General features: G+C 34.2%; 1 pseudogene; it reads left to right on the plus strand.

The window, feature by feature from the left end:
- Positions 1 to 1,506: 1,506 nt before the first annotated feature.
- LOC108527895 (ribonucleoside-diphosphate reductase subunit M2 pseudogene) lies at positions 1,507 to 2,103 on the plus strand (annotated as a pseudogene).
- The last annotated feature ends 7,383 nt before the right edge of the window (positions 2,104 to 9,486 follow it).

The following is a 9,486-nucleotide window of genomic DNA, read 5'->3' on the forward strand; positions in this document are numbered from 1 at the left end:
CACTTCAAGGGTTTTTTCATATGAACTAGAAGTCAGGGAAAATAAAATGTGAGAAATAAAATGATACGGACCCTCACACATATTAAGACCCAGAACATGACTAAATTTCCATTTTTTTCTTTCTTTCTTTTTTTTTTTTTTATACAGGGTCTCACTCTGTCACCCAGGCTGGAGTACAGTGGCTCAATCTCGGCTCACTGCAAGCTCCTACAGGTGCCCACCACCACTCCCTGCTAATTTTTTATATTTTTAGTAGAGACGGGGTTTCACCATGTTAGCCAGGATGATCTCGATCTCCTGACCTCGTGATCCACCCGCCTCGACCTCCCAAAGTGCTGGGATTACAGGCGTGAGCCACTGTGCCCAGCCGAACATGCCTAAATTTCTAATGATTTAAGTTAGAATCTTCTTGCCCTGAAAGATACCCCTTTATCTTTTATCCAACTTTTATCCCATAGTACTCTATCTCATGTGGGACACAGATCCTCATGACACTCTACCTAGACTACAGTATAAATAACAACCTGTCTTTTACGTGGTACCAACCAAATAATACCTAAGTATGCACAGGATTGATTTTAAAGTTGAATAAACAGTATTTCAATTCATTAAAGAAAATAAAACTTGGAAACTATATGCTTAGTCTACACGAGTTTAATTACTTTAGTTAGTTAGTAAATTTCAAATTAATTCCCCTTGGTGGTCAATAGAATACTTTGTATTTGGTGTAGAAACCAAATAAATTAGGCTAGTACCTTAACAGTACAAACAATATTTGTGGTTGTAAAGCCAAAATTTCATATACAAATTAGTTAAGTAAACTTCAAAATCTGTTTGTAGCAGTGGGCTGCATCTTTCAACTGACTGTGCTAGGATGCGAATGTTTAATCCTACTGGGCTAAGCTCACTAGAGGGTTGCCACTCACTTTAAAGTCAAGACTACCACTGTCAACTGCGATCCCACGCAAGCAAAAAACGGACAAGCTCTTTTATAAGAATTTGAGTAGCTTTTGTCTTAAAATTTCTCTCTTTCTAGGTGATACCACTAGCATTATAAATCAACAGTATTGATTGTGAGGTAGCTATACAGTTTTAAAGATGCTGTTAATGAACACTATGGACAATTGATGGTGTAGCTAGTTGATATACTTTAGTTGTTTTCTTTTTGATTAGAGGGAAAAAAAATCAGCAAAATAACATCATATATTAAGCTTATTTAGAAGTCGGCATCCAAAGTAAAAGAATTATCTATTGCACTTGATATCATTGCCATCTTTTGATACTCACCTACTCTCTTCTCAAAGAACTTAATCTTTCCTTCCAGTGAAATTTTCTCCATTAAGTCTTAAAAACCCAGTTCCAGCATAAGTCTGTTGGCCATAAACTCAATGTATTACTTCACTAAAGTGCAGTTCATCCTAATGAGGTTCACTGGCAAGTCATCAGTGAGGAACTCCTGTTCTATCCTAGCAGCATTGATAATTACTTACTTTACTATCTGCTCTGATGGTCTGTCATGATATTTGGAAAACGTATAAGAAAGTAGAGGTTTCTTTCTGGATGGCCCAGGAAGTGGACCTGTCCAAGGACATTTGGCACTGGGAAGCCCTGAAGCCTGAGGAAAGATATTTTATATCCTATATTCTGGCTTTCTTTGCAGCATGTGATGGGATAGTAGATGAAAACTTGGTGGAACAATTTGTTCAAGAAATTCAGATTACAGAAACCTTCTGCTTCTATGGCTTCCAAACTGCTATAGAAAACACACATTCTGACATAAATAATCTCCTTATTGACACACATTAAAGATAACAAAGAAAGGGAATTTCTCTTCAATGCCATTGAAACAATGCCTGTGTCAAGAAGAAGGCAGTTTGGGTCTTGTATTGGATTGGGAACAAAGACGTTACCCATGGAGAACGTGTTGCAGCGTTTGCCCTAGTGGAAAGCACCTGCTTTTCTGGTTCTTTTGCACTGATATTCTGGCTCAAGAAACGAGGACTGATGCCTGGACTCACATTTTCCAATGAACTTATTAGCAGTGATGAGGGTTTACACTGTTACTTTGCTTGCCTGAAAGTGTGTTTTAAAGTTAGTCAGTAATGCCTTCTTAAGTAAAAAATATTTGGGCAATGACTTAGAGAATGTGAGAGAGTCAACAATTTGAATAATATCTAAGGGAGGAAGAGTGTTTTTAACAGAGGGAACACCAAGTGCTGTCTCGAGACAAAGGTTTGTTTGACTGGTCATTTCAATAAATAGCAAGAAGGCTATTGTGTTTTACGCTGAGTGGGGATGAAGTGGAAAGCTGTAAGGGATATGGACAATGAAAAATTTATGGCAAAATTCTAAGGGCCTTAAAAGCTATTATAAAAACTTTGGTTATTTTATTGAGATGGGTAGCCAAAAGAGAAATCTGAGCAGAAGAGTTACATGAACATATGTTTATTTGTAAAAGATCACCTAGCTAATATGCTGAGAATAGACATTGGAGAGAGTTAAGTACAGAAGCAGGGTGACATTAGAGATGCTATTGCAATAATCCAAGAAAGAGAGGATAGTGTCTTGGTCTAGGCTGGTAACAGTGGAGATGATGATAAGGGGCCATATTATGTACATGATTTGAAGCCAGAGACAATAAAATTAGCTGATGAATTAGATGTGAGATACTAAAGAATGAATGAAATAAAATACGAATGCCTCCCAGGAGTTTGGACTGAATTATTAGAAGAACAGTATTGCAATTACTTGTAATAGCCAAGTTGGGGGAAGGACCTTACTGGGGAGGAAATTTCTAGGGTTTAATTCAAGATAGTAATTGGGTTCTCTCATCATTACCTTTACAGTGTAAAGGAAGATAATCATTAAATGATTTGTAACACGTTTGTAAAATGAAACTGAATGTGCAGGAATTCACGAATGTATTAACAAATTAGCCAATAAACAAGAATATGTGCCCTAGGCTTTGCTGTAATTCATGAATGTTAACTGATCCATATCATGAGCCAGAGTCAAATGATACATCTGGATATGATGAAAATAACAGAAAGATTAAACAAAAGGTTGAGACCATAACAAGCCCAGTAGAGTTTGTCGTTGCCAACATATCATATCAAGAGACAGTTAAAAGAGAAAACCAAGAGTTCACAGTAGAAATGTTGCATATGATTGTATGAGCAGTGAAGCAGTAACAACAACATATGAAAGAATGATACAAAATTACAGTCCCAGCTTTGACCTTCAAGGATACTTTTGATGTGCCATAAAAATAATTTCAGGTGTTACACTTTAAGACACCTAAAATGGAGGTAAAATTCTGAGAATTAAAAAAAAGAAACAGAAAAATACAGGAAATCAGTACACTGAAGAGGTATCTGCACTCTCATGTCAGTTGTGGCACTGTTCATGGTAGCCAAGATTTGATGGATTACTATTCGTCCAGAGAGTATCATCCTCTTCAGAAGCCTCATCTATCTGCTTTAGGTGGTAGAACATCGTGTTGAGGATTTGTACCATGAAAATTTCTAGAGACCATTGGTCTTGGCTGGGCAAATATTTTTTAAGACCTCAAAAGTACAGGAAATTAAAGCAAAACTGGACAAATAGGATCACATCAAGTTAAAAAGTGTCTGCAAAGGTAAGGAAACAATCAGCAAAATGAAGAGACAATGCACAGAATGGGAGAAAATATTTGCAAACAACACATCTGACAAAGAATTAATTACCAGAACATATAAGGAACTCAAACAACTCATTACAATAAAAAAAGAAAACAAATCTGATTAAAAATAGGTAAAAGATCTGAAGAAGCATTTATCAATAAAGAACATAGAAATGGTGAAAAGGTATATAAAAATGTTCAAGATCACTAATCATCAGAGAAATGCTACAATGAGATATCATGTCACTCTAGTTAAAATGACTTTTATCACAAAGGCAATAACAGATGCTGGTGAGGATAGGGAGAAAAGGGAAACCTTGTACACTATTGGTGGGAATGTAAATTAGTACAACCACTATGGAGGACAATTTGGAGGTTCCTCAAAATAGTAAAAATAGAGCTATCATATGATCCAGAAACCCCACTGCCGGGTATATACCCAAAAGAAAGGAAATCAGTATATTGAAAAGATATCTGCACTCCTGTGCTGGTTTCAGCACTGTTCAAAATAGTCAAGGTTTGAAAGCAACCAATGTCTCCATCAACAGATGAATGGATAAAGAAAATGTGGTACAGATACACAATGGAGTATTATTTAGCCACAGAAAAGAATGAGATCCAGTAATTTACAACAACGTGGATGGCATTCGATATCATTATTCAAGTTAAATAAGCCAGGCACAGAAAGACAAACGTTGGATGTTCTCAGTTATTTGTGGGATCTTAAAAATAAAAATCATTGAACTCATGGAGATAAAAAATAGAAGGATGGTTACCAGAGGCTGGGAAGAGTAGTGGGGGCTGTTAATGGGTACAAAAAAAATAGTTAGATAGGATGAAAAAGACTTACTATTTGATAGCACAACAGTGTGAGTACAGTCATTAATAGCTTAATTGTACATTTTAAATTAACTAAAAGTATGTAATTAGATTGTAACACAAAGGATAAATGCTTGAGGGTATGAATACTCAATCTTCCATGATGATAATGCACCACATGGCTATATCAATACATCTTATATACCCCATAAACATATACACCCACTAGGTACTCATACAAATTATAAATAACAAATTTACAAAAAATTAAAAATTAAAAAATATATTCTCGAAATCATCAAAAGCTATTGACTGTTGCTACTGCTTATGGTGTGAAAAAGATCTTGGTGGTAAAATAAATAGGTTAACCTTTAAAAAATCAGGCAATAACAAATGCTGGAGAGGATGTGGAGAAAAGGGAATCCTCATATACTTTTAGCAGGAATGTAAATTAGTACAGCCACTATGGAGAACAATATGCAGGTTTTGCAAAAATCTAGAAATAAAACCATATGATTCAGCAGTCCTACTACTAGGTATATGACCAGATGAAATCAATATATTGAAAAGGTATCTGCACTCTCATGTTTGTTGCGGCACTATTCACAATAACTAAGAAAATGAAAGCAAACTAAGCATTCACCAATGGATGAATGGATGAAGAAAATGTTATATATATATACATATATATATATGAACATCATTCAGCCATAAAATGATACATAAGCTGATAATAAAAACAATATAATCCTGTCATTTGCAAATACATGGACAGTACTGGCAGTCATTATGTTAAGTGAAATAAGTCTGGCACAGAAAGACAAATATTGCATGTTCTCATTCATACATAGGAGATTTAAAAAAACGAACTCATGGAGATAGAGGATGAAATAATGGTTACTGGAGCTGGGAAGAGTGGTAGGTAATGGAGGATAAAGGGTGGCTGGATACAAAGATACAGTTAGATAGAAGGAATAAGATATAATGTTTGGTAGCACAATAGGGTGACTATAGTTAACAATCATTTATTATACATTTAAAATAAATAGAAAATGGGATTGGAATGTATCTACCAAAATAAATGATAAATGTTTAAAGTGATGCGTATCTCAGTAACCCTGATTTGATATTACATATTGTATGACTGCATCAAAATATCCCATGTACCTCAAAAATATGTACAACTAATACAAATGCATAAATATAAAAGTTAATAATCAAGAAATAATATATCTTACCTCAAAGTGTTGTTGTAAGGCTTATGTGTTGAAATTGATAGCTATCATTTTTATATTTCTATTTAGCATAAAACTTGCAAATATTGCTGAGTTTAGTTATTTAACTTTGGAATAGGTACTGTAGTACAGCTCCGATAAGCAGATATTAACTGCAAAAGGCAAGAGTGTGTAGGTTAAGATGAATAAAAAAGCTAAAGTTAACCCCAAGGAAAACGAAAAAGGCTTCTGTTATTTGCACCCTTTCTTTCAGCATTAATCAAATATTATTTTTAATTCAGGTAGGATAAATAGCTTTAATATGTTGAATGGGGAGTCCATGTGACTGTATGTGAGGACATTTGTGTATATCTTGAGTTCTAGTAAGTACTTGATGTTATCCACAATATTTTAGGCAAGTCACTTTATTTCTTAACCCCTATGAGTATCAATTTATTCAACAGTGTAATTAATTGACCTAATTATTATCAGTTATCTAAGTTTTTTTTTTTTTTTTTTCTGAGACAGTTTCACTCCCTTGCCCAGGCTGAAGTGCAATGGCGCAACCTCGGCTCACTGCAGCCTCCACCTCCCAGGTTCAAGCAGTTCACATGCCTTAGCCTTGCGAGTAGTTGGGATTACAGACATGCACCACCATGCTTAGCTAATTCTTTTGTATTTCTAGTAGAGACAGGGTTTCTCTATGTTGACCAGGCTGGTCTTGACCTCCGGGCCTCAAGTGATTCACCTGTCTCAGTCTCCCACAGTGCTGGGACTACATATGTAAGCCACCATGCCTGGCCAGTTATCCAAATATTGCTAAGATTTCTTCTTCTTCTAAACATTCCATGATGATATGATTTAAATGAATAGGGCCCAATGTGTCTTAGAATGACAGGATCACAGTTTTAAAAAACCTAAATGACTAGACTAGCACTATGCTTTTATTTCTCTGTTATTTCCTTTTTCTCTAGAGATGGTGATATGGATTCACCTTTGAGAGAAGGAAATATCTTTGTTCTAGGGTAAGAGAAAAAACTGAATGATCCTTTAAGTTTTGCAAAATTAAAACTATATCTCATTATAAAATGGAATGCCAAAGTATCTGGATAATACAGGAATAGTAGGGTAACATCTATGCAGCTCGTAAAACTAAATTTATTATATCTAATCTCAAGGATTTGGGACCAGGTTAGTAGAGTAGGTGAACCATAGTAAGACATACAGGAAAATGTTGGCAGGCCCGGGGATAAGATGAGAAGAGGAACGTAAGATAACTTGGCTGGACTCTATGAGCAAATATAGGTAACATACAGTTTTAGGCTAGTTTATGAAGAGTAATTTATTAGTGTTATACTCAGTTCTACAGTAGATATTGTTAAATATTATAATCTGGTCTGGTCTTAGCTATAACAGTGGTAAATTGAGACAAGGATTTATGCCCATCCAAGTTTCAAGGCAGTAAAGAGGATAGCAATAGATACCAGAAGGAGTACCGTTATTAGGTAGCTTAAAAATTATATGTAAATTAAAATCAGGTAAATTTCAACAAAGAAAAGATGAGAAATGAGTGAATTATTCCAAACATTTAAAGAAAATCTAATACTAATTCTTCCAAAAACTTTTCCAAAAAATAGAACTGATGGAACACTTCTCATTCGCATGAGGGGCCGAATGTTAGTTTTGATACCAAAGTCAGATGAAGACCTCAAAAGCAAAACTTGAGAATTAATATCCCTTTTGAATATGTGTAACAAATCCTAAATTACATAGTAGCAAATTACATTCTGCAATAAATAAAAATAATTATATATAGTGACCAAGTAAGATTTAGCCCAGAAATTCAAGTTTGGTTTAATAGCCATAATTCAAACAGTGCAATACAGCATATTAAAAGGAAAAAGAACAAGAATTATATCATCATCTCAATAGATGTAAAAAATGTATTTAATGATATCCATTTTTTATTTAAAAAAACCTCAACAAACTAGGAATAGAAAGAAACTTCCTCAACCTGACAAAGGGAATCTACAAAAAACTCAAATATAACATCACACCTAATGATGAAAGAATGAAAGTTTTCCCCAAAACAAGGAAAAAATGGAGATGTTTGTGTTCACCACTTCTATTAAAAACTGTACTGGAAATAATAGCCAGAAATATTTAAAAATATAAAATATCCATATCAGAAAGTAATAATTGCAAATATCTTTCTATTTACATACGACATGAGCTGTGTACAAAAAATCCTTAGCAATCCAAAAGAAACAGTTCAACCAGGTTTCAGAAAACAAGATTAATATAGAAAACCAATGATATTTCTCTATACCAGTAAAATATAAAAAATGAAATTAAGAAATAATTTTATTTACAATCAAATACCTAAAATAAACTTAACAAGAGAAGTGTAAGGCCTGTACACTGAAAACTATAAAACATCATTAAAATAAATTGAAGAGGGTAACTTTGAATAGAAAAATATTTCATGTTCGTGGGCCAGAAGATGTAATATTATTCACATGGCAATACTCTTCCAATGGATCTACACATTTAACACAATCCCTATCAAAACCCGAGCTGGCTTTTTTTCCAGAAAATGATAAGCTGATCTTAAAAATCATATAAAAATGTAATCAATCCATAAAAGCCAAAAGAATCTTCAAAAAGAGTAATAAATATAGAGAACTCATACTTCCCCATTTCAAAAGTTATTATAAAACTACAGTAATCAAGATATTGCAGTACTGGCATAAGAAGGTTCAATACAGATATAGATATACAGATACATATACATGTATAATCAACTGAATAGAATTTAAAGTCCAGAAATAAACTGTCACATTTATAGTAAACTGATTTTTAATAATAATGCCAAGATAATTTAATGGAAAAATATTATCTTCAATAAATAACAAGTGAATATCCACATGCAAAGAATGAATTCATACCTTTACCTCAAACCATATAAAAAATAAGACCAGATGCAGTGGCTCACACCGGTAATCCCAGCATTTTGGGAGACCGATGTGGATGGATCACTTGAGGTCAGGAGTTCGAGACCAGCCTGGCCAACATAGTGAAACCCCATCTCTACTAAAAATACAAAAAAAAGATGAGGTGTAGTAGCGGGTGCCTGTGATCCCAGGCTGAGGCAGGGCACCTGTGATACTTGGGAGGCTGAGGCAGGAGAATTGCTTGAACCTGGCAAACCGAATGTAAGAACTAAAACTATGAAATCCTTAGAAATTAACATAGGTGTAAATCTTCATGACCATAAATTAGGCAAAGACTTATTAGATATGATCCCAAAAGCACAAGCAAAACCACAGATGAACTGTACATTATAAACAGTGAAAATATATTTGTTTCAAAAAACACCATCAAGAAAATGAGAAGACAACCCACAGAATGAGAGAATATGCTTGCAAAGATACATCTGCTAAGAACTCTTACAGCTCAATGTTAAATACACAAAAAATAACCAATTAAAAAATAAGGAACGTATCTGAGTAGCCATTTCTGTCAAGAAATTATCAATAAGTATATTAAAAATACTTCACATTATCAGCCATTAAAGAAATGAAAGTCAAGACCATCACACTACTAGGATGGCTGTAATTAAAAGTAGACATTAAAATTAAAATATTGATGAGGATGTGAAGAAACTGGAACCCTCATACACTGCTGGTGTTGATGTAAAATCACACAGCCACCATGAAAAACAGTTTGGTGGTTCCTCAAAAAGTTACACATAGAGTTACCATGCAACCCAATAATATACTCCCAGGTATA

The sequence above is a fragment of the Rhinopithecus bieti genome, unplaced genomic scaffold (genome assembly GCF_001698545.2).
Source record: "Rhinopithecus bieti isolate Rb0 unplaced genomic scaffold, ASM169854v2 scaffold_4698, whole genome shotgun sequence".
NCBI classification, from domain to species: domain Eukaryota; kingdom Metazoa; phylum Chordata; class Mammalia; order Primates; family Cercopithecidae; genus Rhinopithecus; species Rhinopithecus bieti.